The 17,098-nt window shown below is 33.5% G+C and overlaps 2 long non-coding RNA genes across 2 annotated transcripts; both read left to right on the forward strand.

The window, feature by feature from the left end:
- Positions 1 to 251: 251 nt before the first annotated feature.
- On the forward strand, positions 252 to 1,284 carry LOC132159065 (uncharacterized). The gene is made up of 2 exons (XR_009437757.1): positions 252 to 592; positions 1,071 to 1,284. It is a non-coding gene; the product is annotated as an uncharacterized LOC132159065 (long non-coding RNA).
- A 398-nt stretch (positions 1,285 to 1,682) lies between these two features.
- On the forward strand, positions 1,683 to 8,988 carry LOC132159066 (uncharacterized). The gene is made up of 2 exons (XR_009437758.1): positions 1,683 to 2,034; positions 8,294 to 8,988. It is a non-coding gene; the product is annotated as an uncharacterized LOC132159066 (long non-coding RNA).
- The last annotated feature ends 8,110 nt before the right edge of the window (positions 8,989 to 17,098 follow it).

Raw genomic sequence — 17,098 nt, forward strand, 5'->3', positions numbered from 1 at the left:
TGAATTCAAAAGCTATTTAGGTTAAGCAGAACTCAAGCTAAAAAATTACATATTAATGTATTGAATCTAACATACAATCTATTCTTTTTAAGTATAAATGGCTGACCACAAAATATTTAAAAGAATAATGAACATAATTCGTGTTTCCAAAAATAGTAAAAAAGTAATTATTTTACTCGACAAAATAATATTCGTGTTTTTCAAAAACCGCGCGCATTTTTCAGTCAGTCACGTCACGTGCACTCCGCTAATGTGTCGTCATCATGACGTATTCCCAGTGGTGAACGCAAAGCATTTTGGGAATCCGCGGCACAAGCATTAGGCGCTACTTATTTGCATGAGGGAAGAACACAGTGTTCAAGATGCTGTCTACCTATAAACTGAAATAGTCGTTCTCACGATAGAAGTGGCATAAAGCTTAAGAATGGAATATCATTTTATCGTTTTCCAGCGTGGAAAAATAATAGTACAAGCCATGTTTCAGAGGTGACAAAAAGGCGCCGAATGGCATGGATAGCGGCGGCAAGGAGGCCAAGATTACGTTCGATAACACTCCACCACACATGATGGTGTTCAAAGCATTTTCACAAAGGTAAGTTACAATTACTCTCTGTAAATGTTAACTGTTAACTAGCATGACATGGCTAGAAAATGATCTTAAGTTACCAGTGTATTAAAGCGTAACGTTAATCAGTTTTATTTGTTGTACATCTACATTGCAATTTATTTAGTGACTGTGTTGGCAGTCAAACCTGCCTATGAAATGTTGGGAGTGTGATCCTGCTTTGATTACAGGAATAAATTAGTTTACAATATATTAAAATAGAAAAGTCATTTTAAATTGTCATAATATTTCACAATATTACTGTTTTTATTATTATTATTAATTTTTTATCAAATAAATGTAGCCTTGGTGAGCAGAAGATGCTTCTTTTAAAAACATGTAAAAATCCTACTGACCCCAGACTTTTGAACGGTAGTGTATGTTGCCCCCTGTGTATAGATAATCTGGATTCCTCAGGAATAGAGGTTGTGATATCGACACGATTTCTGTATGTTGTTACTGTCAGACACTACACCTGCACCTGAGATGGAAGGTCCTGTGAATCCACCTCCATCACCGGACACTGTCCACACCACTCATGAGACTGAGCTGAAGACTTTGCTGGATAAAATTGTGGTTGTGTGCTGTGCTTTGACCAATGTGTCCAAGTATTGTTGTGAAGGCGTCATGTTAGAATTATACACCATGCTCACATCTAATATGTAAATGTTTTTTGTTTTGTTTTCTAAAAAAAAGATTTTGTAATGTCTCTTCTTACATGTAATGTTTTTTTTAGCCATGTCTGTAAATAAAATACACAAAGATTAAATGTAATTCTGCCTCCTTTATCTTTATTAGGGAACAATTGTGCAAAATCAGTGTTCTTTGGTTGCAAACACAATTACATAACTTAAATAGTAGTAACAGCCAACTAAATTTCAGTTTCTTTACATATTTAACATTGTAAATACATTTAGATTAATACTTTAACATGTAAATACATTTAGATGAATACATTTACATTATAAAGAGTCCATAGAAATGAGAAACTGAAAATATATAAGGTAGGTTGTATGGGGTGCACTGATCGAGATCGGCCGATTGTTATGCAAAAAAATTAAGTCCAACAAGAATGACATCTAAGAACCAGTCATGTTTGATTCAGATTAGGGCTCGGCGATATATGAAAAAATCTTGATATTGGCAATTTTTTTATGATATTCAATATATATCTTTATATATATATATATATATATATATATATATATATATATATATAATATAAATTTAATTCCTATAAGTAATTCCACATTGCCATGTTTTTACACATTATAAAAATAAGCTGTCCATAAATGTTACTTAATTGTGAGTTAAATTTCTCTAATTTTGTGTTTTGTCTTCAGGAACATTATCAGTCATTCAAGCTATGATATCCTGGCAGATCTACTTCCTGAAAAGAAGACTCAGCAGATCTTTTCAAGACACACTAGGTAGGACACAGTTCAGGACAACTTTATATTTACTTGGCAACATTTTTCTGAAATCAGCAGAAGTTACTGAATAGTTGATCTAGGGATGTTCATTTTAACCGGTTAACCGTTAACCAACCGTTAAGGATTTTGACAAAATTAAAATTAAAATCAGTTAAATGGTTTAAAAAGTTATTTATTTATTTTCAGTAATTTATCAAAATATTTTAAAAGGTTTGCTGCATAGTTAAAATATGCTACTCGTATAATTTATTTTTTTTAATGTTTTTTTTAAATCACTTTTATTAATTTTTTAAAGCTATTTTAGTTCCCCCTCACTCCCCAACAAATAATTTCAATGAAATGTATTTATTCAGCACAAATTAAAATGTTTCCATATTCACAATGTATTTGAATAAATAATATTTATTATGTACTTAGTTTGCATTCTATTTAGGGGTGTGCATTTCAAGCAAAAGTAATAATCGATAATCGGTTTGTATTATTCGATTAGTAGTCAATAATCGCCCCCCTCCTGCGCATGCACCCACACATGCATAAACACACACACACATTAAAAGGGAGAGAGACTATTCAGGCTTTCAGTCCGTATGATAACAAACTGTTGAATATATTAGAGAAAGGTCTATCCTAACCCAAGCCAATTGATGGTTGTATGATTGCTAAAGCATATTAATATAAAACCGAATGATGGCAATTAATAACATAACAGTCCGTCTATTATCAACTGCTCACAAGGCTGTAGGAGCCTATGACATTTCTGTTTTTTAAAATGAGCATGAACATTCATAGCATTTTTAAATGAAGTTTACAGATTAAGATTAGAACAGATTAATTCAGACATGATTATTAGGCTTAAAACACATTACGTGTTAAACAGAATATCATAAAACACAGTACGCGTTAAAACATGTGAACAGCCTGAATGACGGCACTAATTTGAACATTAATTGTAATGTCTGTATTTATAACAATAACCTATTCCATATTTTTATAAAAAAAAATTAGCATGTCCACAGTTCAAGTTATTGGCAGCACTACCCTCTGATTTAATCTCCCTTTCCCCGCTGGCCTGTAGACTGCGCTTCACGCTCCGGGCCATTGCTCTGTCTATCTATGTTACCCTGTCAGATTCTGTCCCCTTCCATGAAAAAAGTAGGTAGTACTTATATGGGCCCGACAAACCAAGGGGGAGCTTTTAATTGAAACAAGAGAACTAATATATAGCCTTACATGGCTGATCATTTCGATTCTTTATTAATTTAATTCAGAAATATGATTGGAAAATTTTATGTTTGTTAAATTCAAGTTTGTTTGTTTTTTAAATAGCCTACGAAGCGACCAGCTCAAGACCGTGAGTTGAGCAGTTTTGATCAGTTTATCCTTCTCAAATTAAAAAAAAAAGATTAACGTCATAATATTTTAGTAATTAAGTCAAAACTACGACAATGAAATCATGTTACATTGCATGAAGTAAAATTTAATATATTACACCTGTAATTTAAAAAAAGGATGTGGCATCTGTCATGCTTCACGTTAAAAAAACGAAAAACAGCAATAGGCTTACTGACGATTTTTTTAACTCAAATTGATTTATTTCAAGAGACACTCGTTTGTATATTAAATTGTTCTGTTTTTTTCAACATGCACTCAAATATTTATTCGTTATTATTTTCGTGCTGCAAATAGTATACAGGAAAATATTTGATTCACATGCATGCTGCATGAAAGTAGGCGAATATCTCACTACAGATTAAAGGGCGTAAAAAACATTTATTGTTTGTATTTTATCTTAAAATTGACAGAAGCCTGAGGCTTTGTGTTATAATAAAAAGAAACACAGCCCAAAGCTTATTGCGATTAAAATAGGGCTGAAATGATTCCTCGAGTAACTCGATTACAAAAAAATGTTCGAAGCAAATTCCTCTGCCTCGAAGCCTCTTTTAATTTTTTTTAAAATCTCACGTCAGGTTCTCTTGCAATAATTATTTTTAATGTGACACAACGCATTTACGTCACCCACAAAGCAGAAGGAGACACAAGGAGTCAGCAGTGTTTTGATTTGAGGGCGAGGGCAAACGTAAAGAGAACGTTGTGGCATGTGTCCATTTGCAAGATAGAGCTGGCATACCACAACTAGGGCCCTATGATTTCTGCGATGCAGAAAAGTAATAATCGATAATCGGTTTGTATTATTCGATTAGTAGTCAATAATCGCCCCCCTCCTGCGCATGCACCCACACATGCATAAACACACACACACATTAAAAGGGAGAGAGACTATTCAGGCTTTCAGTCCGTATGATAACAAACTGTTGAATATATTAGAGAAAGGTCTATCCTAACCCAAGCCAATTGATGGTTGTATGATTGCTAAAGCATATTAATATAAAACCGAATGATGGCAATTAATAACGCGGAAAACGCGGAAAACGCGGAGGGAATCGCGGAATCCAGTCATAAAAACGAAAATTTACAGTTTAACAAGGAATGGCACGGAATTTGCCAAATTTTGAATGAATTAATCGAAAATAGGTCATTGCACTTACATCAAATCACGATCTGGACTAATATCTGTAAATATTAAGCTGGAACAGTCTATTTAAATATGAATCCTGCATGTTCTGCGTGTTTGTGTTAATGAATGGAGCAGAAGCGCGTCTTCATTCATTAAACACACGGAAGCACGCGTGCTGCTCGCGGTGATTTCAGCATCTGCTGTCTCACTAAATAAGGACGTGAACACATGAACAACATCTCCAGAACTGCTCTGACAGTCACTTCATGATCATTTGACTATTTGATTTGATTAAAACTAGCGTCACATCACATACACAGAACTGTAAAGGTACGTCAACCCGTCAAAATAAAAGTCCGGTTTAGTTTAGTTACTGCGGGTTAGTACTGAAAAGTTAAGCTTGCTTAATTTTCAATAATTAAAAGATTAATTAAATTAATGTTTTTTGTTTAATGTGCATCTCAGAAAATGCTTTATTTAAAACCCCAATTGAATGGGACTTAAATGCACTTAATTCATCTGTCAACTTTATTGTCATTGTTCACAGTACAAGTACAGACAGAGAAACAATGGGTAATGATTAAATGTTTATTTTTGATGTATGCATTGCATTCTATGCATTTAAAAAATAAAAATATTTTTTTTTTCTATAAAAGGAAACTTAGTTGTTCATTTTAATAGGCCTAGGAGTCTTATTTTCTCTTGCATAATTAATATTACACTTTAATTAAGCAAAAACACATTTTATCCGATTACTTGATTAATCGATGGAATTTTTGGTAGAATACTCGATTACTAAAATATTCGATAGCTACAGGCCTAGATTAAAACGTTACATTATTTCCAAACTTACCATAATTAAAAGCTTGCGAATAGTCACATAACGTGTTATGTGAACATAAAAACATAACATACATGTTCATATGTAAAAATCAACATAACAGAGTCAAATTTTTAAATGGTTTAAAAACATTTTATGGTTTTATCAGACCAGTGGAATATTACATTTTATTCCTTCAACAAATAACAAATCATTTTGATGCAGCTAGCTCGTAATCACGAATTACGTGGGAGACAGAAAGTTTCTTGCTCTGCACAGTGGAGTGTAGTGTTGTCACGGTACCAAAATTTCAGTATTCGGTACCGATACCAGTGAAAATCTACGGTTCTCGGTTCCAATTTCGGTACCAAAGCAAAACACAAAAATATGCTAATAAAAAAAAAAAAAAAAACTTTTTAGCACTAAAAATAAAACCAATGCCATTCTTTATACTTATTTACAATTGTGTTTAAAGTTATATAATTATGAAAAACAGTAAACAAGTTTCACCCAAATTTAATTTGTCTTTTAATTTATGAAATTTAAACACATTTTATTTCTGGTAAATAAAGGGGATTTTCTATTAAAATTAAAACATGGAAGAAATATTGTGATTTATTTCTTTAAAAAATAAAGTTTTATAAAAATGTTCAACAGTAGTAGCAGTATCAAATACATTTTACTAAATAATAGTAATATTTCTAGCACAATGCCTTTATGTAAAAATTAACTCTTAGGCCTAATGAATGCATATTTGTCATTTTAACTGTACTTAAGACTGGTGGTGATGCTTAAGACATTTTTGGTCATTGATGGTTTATTTAAAAAAAAAATGAATATATCATGTTAATTATTATTAAAAGATAATACTACTACTAATTCTACTATCATACTAATGCATATACAATGCACTATGAATTGATCAGCTGCTGGGTTCATGAATATTAATCACGTTGTCTGCGTTCGGTCAAACTGATTTGCTGAAATCAAAACAGGGACGGTAAAAGATGAGCGCCAGCCAATGAAATTGCCATTTGCACATTAGCTCCGCCCACTACCGGAGAAACCGGTATGTCTTCTGCTTGTTCAAAAATGAATATGAATAATTCTAAATGAACTCCATTACAGGAAAAGACAATAAAGAATAGTTTACATATAGCGTGTCGATTCAGCGTGGTAAGACTCTCGCTCTCTCTCTCTTTTGCATGTGTGAGAAACTGAAAAGATCGCTTGATGGAGAGAGAACTCTGAAGCTCAGATGCTGAAATTAATGCAAGCGTCATGCGCTTCAGTCTATGTAGTAAACAAACCCGCACGTCTCTGCCATTCATTAATTCACACAGAGACGCGCAGAACACTGATTCATATTTCAAGCAACATTTGCGGCTTAACATTTACAGATAATGGTCCATATGGAGATTTGATTTTATTAATTTATGCTAACTTTGACAAATTCCATGACTGTCAATATTAAAATGTAAGTTTCATTTTCATGACTGGATTTTGAGATTCCGTCCTCGTTTTGTGCTTCGCGGAAATCATAGCGCTGAACCGGGTTTGAACGGGACCTCTGTACTACCGGTACTTAAAGAAACCTGGTACCGTCACATTTAAATTTTATTAGTACCGACTTGGTACCGAAATACCGGGTCTTTTGACAACACTAGTGGAGTGCATCATTCTGTTAACTTTGTGGTTCATTATTTTGAGTCGTTTGGTATGCGGTGACACAGAAGACCCTCTCACAACATATTGCTTTATAATTCTATGGTGTTTGCCCCTCAGAAATTTTCACTTAATCATTCTGCACGTGTCAGTAGTTCCCTGGCGCGGTTGCTCACACTGCAGGTGTACAGCACACTAATTAAACTGAACCGCGCTCTGGCCCACTTCTTCCAACCAACCGCGTCCGAGCAATCACAGTCACCCGAACTGGGCTTTGGGGGTAAGACATGCTCGGGCACGGTTCACATCCTTAGAAAATAATCGCACATCCTAATCAATAATCGGTCATTAAATCAACTAATCGAATATTCAAAAATCGTGACCCATCCCTAATTCTAATATCAAATATGTTTAGCATAACATTACGGTGGTACGGTAATAACACTTAACAGCACTAATTTTACTGCATATTTAAACTGAGCAGTGTGGCTGCATTGTCCAAGTAGAAAGTTTAACTGTGAGCATGTATGCAGCGCCGGTGCAATCACTTGAGTTTATCCTTCTAATAGTTAAAGCAACTACTCCTTTTAGTTGTAAAGATAATCCGAATTGTTAACGGTTTGCCTTTATTTGTGCAGCATCACAATAAAAACAAATCTTTTTGCATAAAATAAGCCTAAAGAAAAATAAGATGCCCCTTTCTGCTGTCTGTTTCCTTTTGTACAGTAAAAAAAATAACCGAAAACTTCATTTTTTTGTTCATTTTCATAAATATAGGCCAATTTGTTTGTTTTTCTCCTCCCGCAGAAGCGCTGCAGGTGCGTGATGCGATTTGAAGACCTTGTGAATACTCATGTCCTGTTGTACATGTAAAATGAATCCCCGGGAAACAAATGTTAGCATTTTTAATGGGTCTCAGACACTCATCCTTTCTAATTTAATTCAATTCTAATTTAAAATAATATTGTCGGTTAATGGTTAATAGTCAGTTAATGACCGTTGGTTGTCGGTTGGGAAAAATAACCAAAATTTGAATCCCTAAGTTGAACATAGTTGAACCACTAATTTTTTTTAAATTCTGTCCTGGTTTACTCACCCTCATGTTGTTCACACCCATTTAGACAATTATTTAAATTTTTTTATAATCTTTCATCATTTTTGTCTTTCCATTGAAAGTCTAGGCAGTAGACTTATTATTTCATAGGAATTTTGTAATAACACAGTTTGTAACATCAGCTAATCTGTTTACTTTACAGATGGAGCGCGAAGAGACCGGACAGTTCCCACAGTGCTAGTTTTTCAGCACCCACAACCCACACACAAATTCATATAGAAGTTTTCAATAATAAAAAGTTCATATGATAGTTTACATTTAGCTATGAAGCTATAGTTTATTGTCATAAATATTAAACAAAATATTAAAGTCCTTTTATAGTGAAAATCAAGTTTTTATGCTGTTTTTTTTGTCTTTGTGGCATTAAATATTGCTACATCACAATCCAATAACCAATCACATCTAAGAATAATTTCCTATAGCATGCCAATACCAGCGCACAAGCACAAAGCTAAAGACAAATTATAGCAAAAAAATTTGATTAAATATTTGACTACAGGGGACTTACATTTTTTTTTACATGATATGAAATTTCCATTAGTCTGTTCAATGTGTAAATGAGATTTTTGAAAGTGATTATCTTTAATAATTCAGATACCTGTTGAAATGCACATGTAATTAAATGCTTGCTCGGATCTGGAATGTTGTGTTAATAAGCATTATGTTAAAGGAGAATGTTGCAACAGTGCTAACCTGAAATTAAAATTTTATTAAGCTACACTTTGTAATGTTCAAATTAAAGTTTATACAATGTTTTATTCTTAATAAAATTTAAGTGGAAGAACATTGTAGGCACATTATACTGACCATAAAATAAAGTTCCAACATTTTAACTTTCTTGGAATCTTCCAAATAAATGTTCATAGAATATTGTGTTTAAATGAAAATTAGGTTGCAGGAACGTTATGCTCACCATACTGTAAAATAACGTTCTAGCAACGTTAAGCAAACTGGACATTTTAACGTTATTGGAATGTTTAAAATAAATGTTAATAGAACGTTATATTTTTTATGAAATGTAAGTTTCAAGAACGTTGTAGGAGCGTTATGCTGACCATAAAATAACAGTCTGAGAACGTTAAGCAAACTGGACATTTCAACGTTTTTGGAACATTCTAATTAAACGTTCATAGAACGTTATATTTTTTTTATGAAATGTAAGTTTCAAGAACATTGTAGGAACGTTATACTAACCATAAAAAACGTTCTGGGAACATTAAGCAAACTGGACATTTCAACGTTTTTGGAACATTCTAAATAAACGTTCATAGAACGTTATATTTTTTTATGAAATGTAAGTTTCAAGTACGTTGTAGGAACGTTATACTAACCATAAAAAAAACCTTCTGGGAACATTAAGCAAACTGGACATTTCAACGTTATTTGGAACGTTCAAAATAACGTTTCCACAACCAAAAGGGAACGTTAGGAAAACGTTCTCACAACATAAATTTGTTAGCATTCAGTTAACAGAGAGATCTCTTGTTAAAGCAGTTCTATTATGATTAACATAAATCCACGTGTTAATTAATTTATGGAATCATACACTTTTTATGGTAAAACAAATTTCATTAGGCTATAATACAAATGATAAATTCTAACCAATGTGGTTTGAACATTATAGTAATTTCAATTATTTTATTATTACAAAATAAATAAACTAGCTTAATTTCTTAAAAAACACATTTAATTCTCACTGATTGATGTCATTAGTTTTTTATGATATTATTGTGATATTATTATTTATTATGATATCCAAAAATCTCTAAAATCCAACTTTCTCTCAGGTGCTTTAATCATAGACCCTCATCTACAAGCATAACTTGTCCATATGCCCATAATCACCCGTCCCCCACACAGCAGCACAGTCACTGATTTTAAGAAATTAAGCTAGTTTATTTAATTTTAATAATAAAATAATTTAAATAACTAATGTTCAAACCACATTGGTTAGAATTTATTATTTATTATAGCCTAATGAGGTCTGTTTTACCATAAAAAGTGTAAGATTCCATAAATTAATTTACAGGTGGATTTATCCAGCTATAGGGGCTGCAGCATATGTTAATCATAATAGTTGATCAAGAGTGTCAGCTGTGTCAGCTGATTTGTAATACGTTTAATAACTTTTTTTTGTTATACTAAATATATAATCACTCAATAGTCTTATACTCTAACACTAAATAACACTTGTTATTTATTCTTAAGTGTTATTTAATCAGTGGCCTTCACTCTGAGTGTTTGTGGGAGACGGGTGACCGCTTATAAGAGCTCATAAACTACACAGAGAAAATTACCTGATCCATTTTATTCAAACCTTATCTTTTCGTGGCTTAAACGCATTGAAAATCAACTAATGTATACATGCCCATCTGCTTTAATTGTGAAGAAATGTGCATTGAAAGCTTAATGTCCGTCTCCTTGCTATCTTTTTTTTATTTGTATTTTTTTAATTAATACTCAAAAATAAGAAATAACACGCATATAATAATACAACCATCAACATAAAAGTGGTAGACAATAATAACAAAAATAAATTAGAAACAACAACAACAAAAAGAACAGAAAAATACATTACAACCTAAAAGAATACAATCGAGACTTACATGTCATTAAACAAAAGTTACACACAGATACAGTTACAAGGCATTTTTGTTTATAGACAACTTGATTGATGAACGGTATTGCTCAAAATCTTTTAGAAAAACAAAGAAAAGAGGTCTAGGGTTTTCATTTTTGCATCTGTGGAGGTGAAATTTAGCAAGAAGCAAAATCAGATTCACTACATGAAATAGTTTATTTTTATATCATTCATATTCAGTAAAACCCAATACTACGTCCTTCCAAAACAGAACACATTCATTGTAAACGTTATTCCTAATGAAGCTTAAAACATCAGGCCAACATTTGTTTGTAAGTGGACAGATCCAGAAGAGATGAAGCACAGTTTCAACATAGTCATCACAGAGACAGCAACTGAAGGAAATATCACCTTTCAATCTTTTCATGTAATGTAACGTCTGAATTTGTAGGAAATCTCCTTTACTTTGTTAATAAGTAAATAAGTATGAGGAAGCATCCACAGTTTTTTTCAGCAGATGTTACCCACTGTATTATTCAAATAGTCACAGCTGGCAGAGTAATAATAATGAACAATCCTATTATTTTTACTGCATGGAGATGCAAAACATAATCTACCAACAACAGTATCAACCAGATTAGGAGAAACCGATGACAAAGCATGGACACCTCTCAGTAAAGCAGCTACACCTGACCTCATAACTATGGACAATTATTTTGGAGAGACAGGAAATTGAGAGTAATCTAAAAATTCTTAATATGAAAATAACAATCCTTGAGATGATGAACTGACTGATCAACAGTATGTTTTTTAATCAAACCAATTCTGAAAAAAATAAGGATTTACTCTTGTACAAAACACACAACAGGTATTCTAAATAAAAGGGTCTTTAATATTAGCGACCAGCCCTGAGAACCTGTCTATGGAGAGCAGATCATATAGCTGGTGCTTTATCAGTCTTACAGTTACACATGAGAAGAAAATATAACAGAAACATAAGCATAAACATAAACAAACAACAAAACATAACTGGGAATAAAGTTCCACAAAGACACTGGGTTCTTTCTAAACTGTTTAAGCTAATTGATCATGAAAGTGTAATTTAAAGTACTGTACTCCAAAAGATGAAGCCCCCCTTTATCATGTGTTCATTAACAAATGTTCAGTATAATGTGGATCAGACTGAGAGACAAATAATCCTGATCTGTGTAGCCACTACATCTTTTTCCGTTTTATCAATAAGGAGTTTGTAATTAAGATTACATATTTCTTTCTGATCCTTAGTTATTATTAGCATACCTAGATAACATTTTTTTTTCTTTCACTGGGATATTATGGGCAAAGTATTAATTACAGTCTTTAATGGCAAAAGGTTCGCACTTTTGAATATTTAAGCATGGACCCGTCTCCCCGTATCAAACTGCTCATGCAACATTAGTAAAGGTCTGTATTCGTCTTCATGCAGACTGACTGGTTTAGGACTGTATAATATCGCGCGGACAGAGCGCTTTATTGTCTGCGTTCAATCCGCTTCTACATAACTGCCTCCGGGCACTTCGAGTGAGATGAGGCGGGGGAGGGGCTGCGCGCGCTGCCGTTACACAGACACTGACGCGCGAGCAAAACTGCGCGTTTATGATTCAAAGTCTGAAAACACGCCACGAGAGCACCTGCTACTCAGTGTAGGTTAGTCAGTCTTTATTTAAAAACGGCATACAGACTATACACACTTAATCACGTAAAAGTGCATTTTTGAGAATTTAAGGCCAAACACCATTTTAGTGCATGATAAATGCTATTATATGGTCAAACAAATGAGGATATAAAAAAAATTGACCTAAATTGTCAAGGTGGCCCTCAGTTTACTGGTGTGTACTCTGGTGAATGACACACACACACACACACACACACCTGGATCTTCGGAGAATCGCTGGAGAGAGGTAGGCTAAGTAACACACATACACACACCCATACAGGTAAGCCTGCATTGTAAGGACAGTTTCTTCAAACCAGAAAAAAAAGTGGTTTATAGGGACTGTGCTTTCCTTTTATAGTAGAGCTTTCAAATAAAAAAATAAATGCTTTAAAAAAATCAGGGCATCAAAACACACAGTTTATTTTTTATTTATCATTTATAAAACAAGATACACAACTACCTGATTTTTTGCTGATTTACAAGGACATATGTCCTGGAAGACAGAAACCTGAATTATGAGGACAGAGCGGTTTGCGGGGACAGTGTGATGTCACGATGACATCACCGCTTATTAGAATATGACCAATACACACAAACATGACAACAGCCTGCACTACAAAGACAGCAGGGTTTACTAGGACCTTGTTGTAATAATAATAAACTAAGTGTAATAATATATTATATGAACAAAATAACATTGTTTTATATAATGAAACCATTTTAAATTTATATCTGCAATCCAAACTGTATATTTATATACATTTAATGCCAGAGGAAATACCTTTATTTGGCAGTTTAGACTGTGGATATACGTTTGATATTGTCAAAAGACTAAAAATGTTGCTTTATCATTCTGTGAATAATCGCACACAGTGTGAAGAGCTGCACAGGGACCTGTTCTTTAAATTCAAGAGTCATCTCATCATATAGATGTGCTGCTGGATCAGTCTGAATACCTTGAGAAATACAATGTGTTAGACTCGATGAGTGCAGAATAAACACATTCACAATGATCCTGCTGAAGACAGATTTTAATGAAACAGACTCACTCAAACACTGATTACAGGGAAGAAACATTTCATCTGAGTGATGGTAACATCCATGCTGGATTTACTACAACAGCTTCAAAACAGTCCATGTACAGATACATTTGGGTCGTCTCACAAACAATGCAGATACTTCTTACCAAATAAACATTTAAAATAAACAAAAAAGCCATTTCTATTTCATGACTTTAGCCGGGACACACAAGCCATTGGGTGAGAGTCTGTGGGGCTTGTTTAGAGTGTTTGGTGTGTTCCTCACGTCAGCACGAGTGAGATCTTAGTTTAGTGAACGGGTCAGTGCTCGAGAAATAGAGAGAAAGTGATGAAATCCAGTAAGTCAATGAAGACCACACGTATATATTTTATTCTTTTTTTTGTCTGTGTGTTGTTGTCTCTGTACTGGAAGCTTATGTCACTAAAACAAACTGTGTATGCACAAGCACACTTGACAATAAAGCTCTTTCTGATGCTGTCAAATACAGAAAATGGAACATTTGATTCAAAACTAGTCAATGAAGAAGTGTATGTAAGCTACAACAGCAGCAAGGAAGATGAGTTAATTTGAGACATTTAAAACCAGAAAAGCAGGATTACAAATATAGTTGTAAAATCATCATTATAAAGTGCAACAATCTTTGAGAACTAAGCGGTAAAAACACAACAAAACTCTGTAGAGGCTGAAATGTTTCATCAATCTTCTCTTCCTGTCAGTGGTCTCATGATCTTCAACACTTCCAGTCACTGAAACAAGAAAGTACTGTAAACTGCTCTGACATTAACTCTTACAGTTTGCTTTATACAATGCTACTGAATGCATGCGATGTCTATAATAACTCTAAAAGTCTGACAGGTTAGAGATTTTAAAAGGCCTTACAATAAATGTCAGACAGAGAAACAGGATTATGAGTTAGCTGCTTTAATTATTAGAATAGATTTACTGGTCCCACTTTATATTAAGTGTCCCTAATACCTGTGTACTTACATAGTATCTAGATGTGTGTGTAGTCTGTAACCACAGTGTAAGTACACATTGGTACATAGTATCTACAGCTCTAATGTCTGTGTAACTACACACATGTAACAACCCACTGAATGGTATCTGTGTAAGTACACGTGTAAAGAAAGCGTTACACTTTATATTAGATTTATCATGTAATTAGTCTGATGTTACACAGCAGTGGCCAGTAAATTATGTCCAGAATGTTACACTTTATATTAAGTGGACAGTTCCTGAGGAGATACCATGTAAGTACACCAACTCCAACTCCAGATCTAACTCCTCACACTTCACATATCTCTAAACCTACCCATCTCCACCCTCTGGATCAAATGGTTCCAATTACTCTTATACTTTTTGTTGTTACAGAATGTAATTAAATATGTCCTTTTACACATTTGTACTCACACAGATACCATTCAGTGGGTTGTTACATGTGTGTAGTTACACAGACATTAGAGCTGTAGATACTATGTACCGATGTGTACTTACACTGTGGTTACATACTACATACACATCTAGTTACTATGTAAGTACACAGGTATTAGGGACACTTAATATAAAGTTAATATTATTAGACTAAATGATCCAGTCCCATGCCATGCTGGTTTGGTCTGGTCAGAGGAGAACTGGCCCTCGACTGAGTCTGGTTTCTCCCAAGGTTTTTCTCCATTTTAAGTTTTGGTTCTCTGACGCTGTCGTCTTTGTCTTGCACAGTTGGACACTTTATTGCTGACAATATTGTCGACTTGATTGCACAGATACTATTTGAAGACAACTGAACTGGATGATGACATCACTGAATCAAGGATAATTTGACTTTGAAAAATTAACAGATGACATAAGATATAAAAAAGTTGCTAACACTGATACTAAGATCAGATGTACAGCAGCAATTGTCACCTGTATTTACAAGTAAGGCACAATTTGACACAGAAACACATTTTCAGAAAGACTGAAACTAAAAGACGATGCTGTGCCTACTATATTGGATCCGACAGTAATGTTGAAAGTAAAAGTGTGAATTACTTTTTATTATATAGTCACTAATGCTTTGTCTGTTATTACAAATCGTTTGATATGTACTAAATATTTGTGTTTTTAACATAAATCACAGCATCTGTGAAGGATGTAGACTGTCAAACATACACAACTGTTATCCAATCACAGCAGTGGCCATTTACTTCTGAGTCTACTATTCACCACGCCTATTCAAACAGAGATGTCAGATGAGCAGGGTTAAAACAGGGCAGAAAATAGCCTATTACTTCTAAATTATGTTTTTTTTATATACAAATCAGGATAACATTATAAGTGGAGCTCAGAGAACAGTACCAAAAAACAAAGGCAGTTCATGACCCCTTTAAAATGAAACAAAGTGCCGTTTTGGTTGTTTGGACACCACATAATGAAGTGCATTTGTCATACATATGCTACAAATTTTGTGTAGCCTATGATTTCAATACAATGTCCTGACAAATCATTCTGACCTTGCAATGCAGTGTGTTTTCTCTCTAGTCTCTATGTCAACTTTCCATTTTGAAGATATAAAGTAAGCACACTCAACCAAAATGACACAATACCTGTTCTGAACTTGGCAAGGGTCTTGACATCTCAGTAACGGCATCTGTGTTCATCTGTAAAAGAAACAGTGAATGCACATAAATACTGATGTCAAATATTTGCTCAAGCTAAAGAAGGAAACAAATACTGTGATATGCTGTGAAACAATGCAACACACTGCACTGAAAGTGGTTTGATGGGACATTCATTCACTCAATTTATTCAGACACAAATCAGCACTGTGTTGATCAGACATGCACAGTAGTTCTGCTGTGGCTTTATGGGTAATATTTTCACTGGCAAAATTGTCAAAAACAGACAAGATTTTGTCTAAAATATATCACAATTTTACCTTTTTATTTATTGAACTGCTGTATAAAATCAGTCAAGGTTGCACTCATGTTAATTGGGACAAACAGCCCTTGTGTGATACTGCACTCATTACTCGTAGGATATTGGATATATGAAATACAAGACCAAAACCTATATTGGGCATTTACAGTACATATGTAAACACAAAGAAAATATAAACAATTTATCTTGCTATGGATTACTTTGTAGGTCCTCTTAATCTGCTCATGCACCTTTCTCCATGTTTCTCTAATAAACTACCTTAATGTAAGTCATGCCCACTTATTTACATGTTGCTGTATACACAGAATAAATATATCTGTTTTACAGTGGACCTGTAATACCACAGTAATAACATACATCATTACACCACGCAGTCCTAGTGTAGCCTATGATTACACTACAACGTCCTGACAAACCTTTCTGTCTTTACAATGCAATAGTGATCGACTGATATAGATTATTTGTTTTTTTTTATAAGCGATACCGATACCAATTATATGTATATGTGCCCAATAACCAATATGCAGAACTATTATTTATTAGCTGTTATAAAGTAAATAAAAGACTGAGTGAATAAAGAACATACTTCACTTTGATTTTTCCTCTTTTCATCTTTTTTTTTAATTGTTGAAAATTAGTATTTCAGGTTAAATTTATCCTTTATATTATAACAATATAAACATTTTATTTTTAAAAATCATCAACAGAAA

The sequence above is a fragment of the Carassius carassius genome, chromosome 16, assembly GCF_963082965.1.
Source record: "Carassius carassius chromosome 16, fCarCar2.1, whole genome shotgun sequence".
NCBI classification, from domain to species: Eukaryota; Metazoa; Chordata; class Actinopteri; order Cypriniformes; family Cyprinidae; genus Carassius; species Carassius carassius.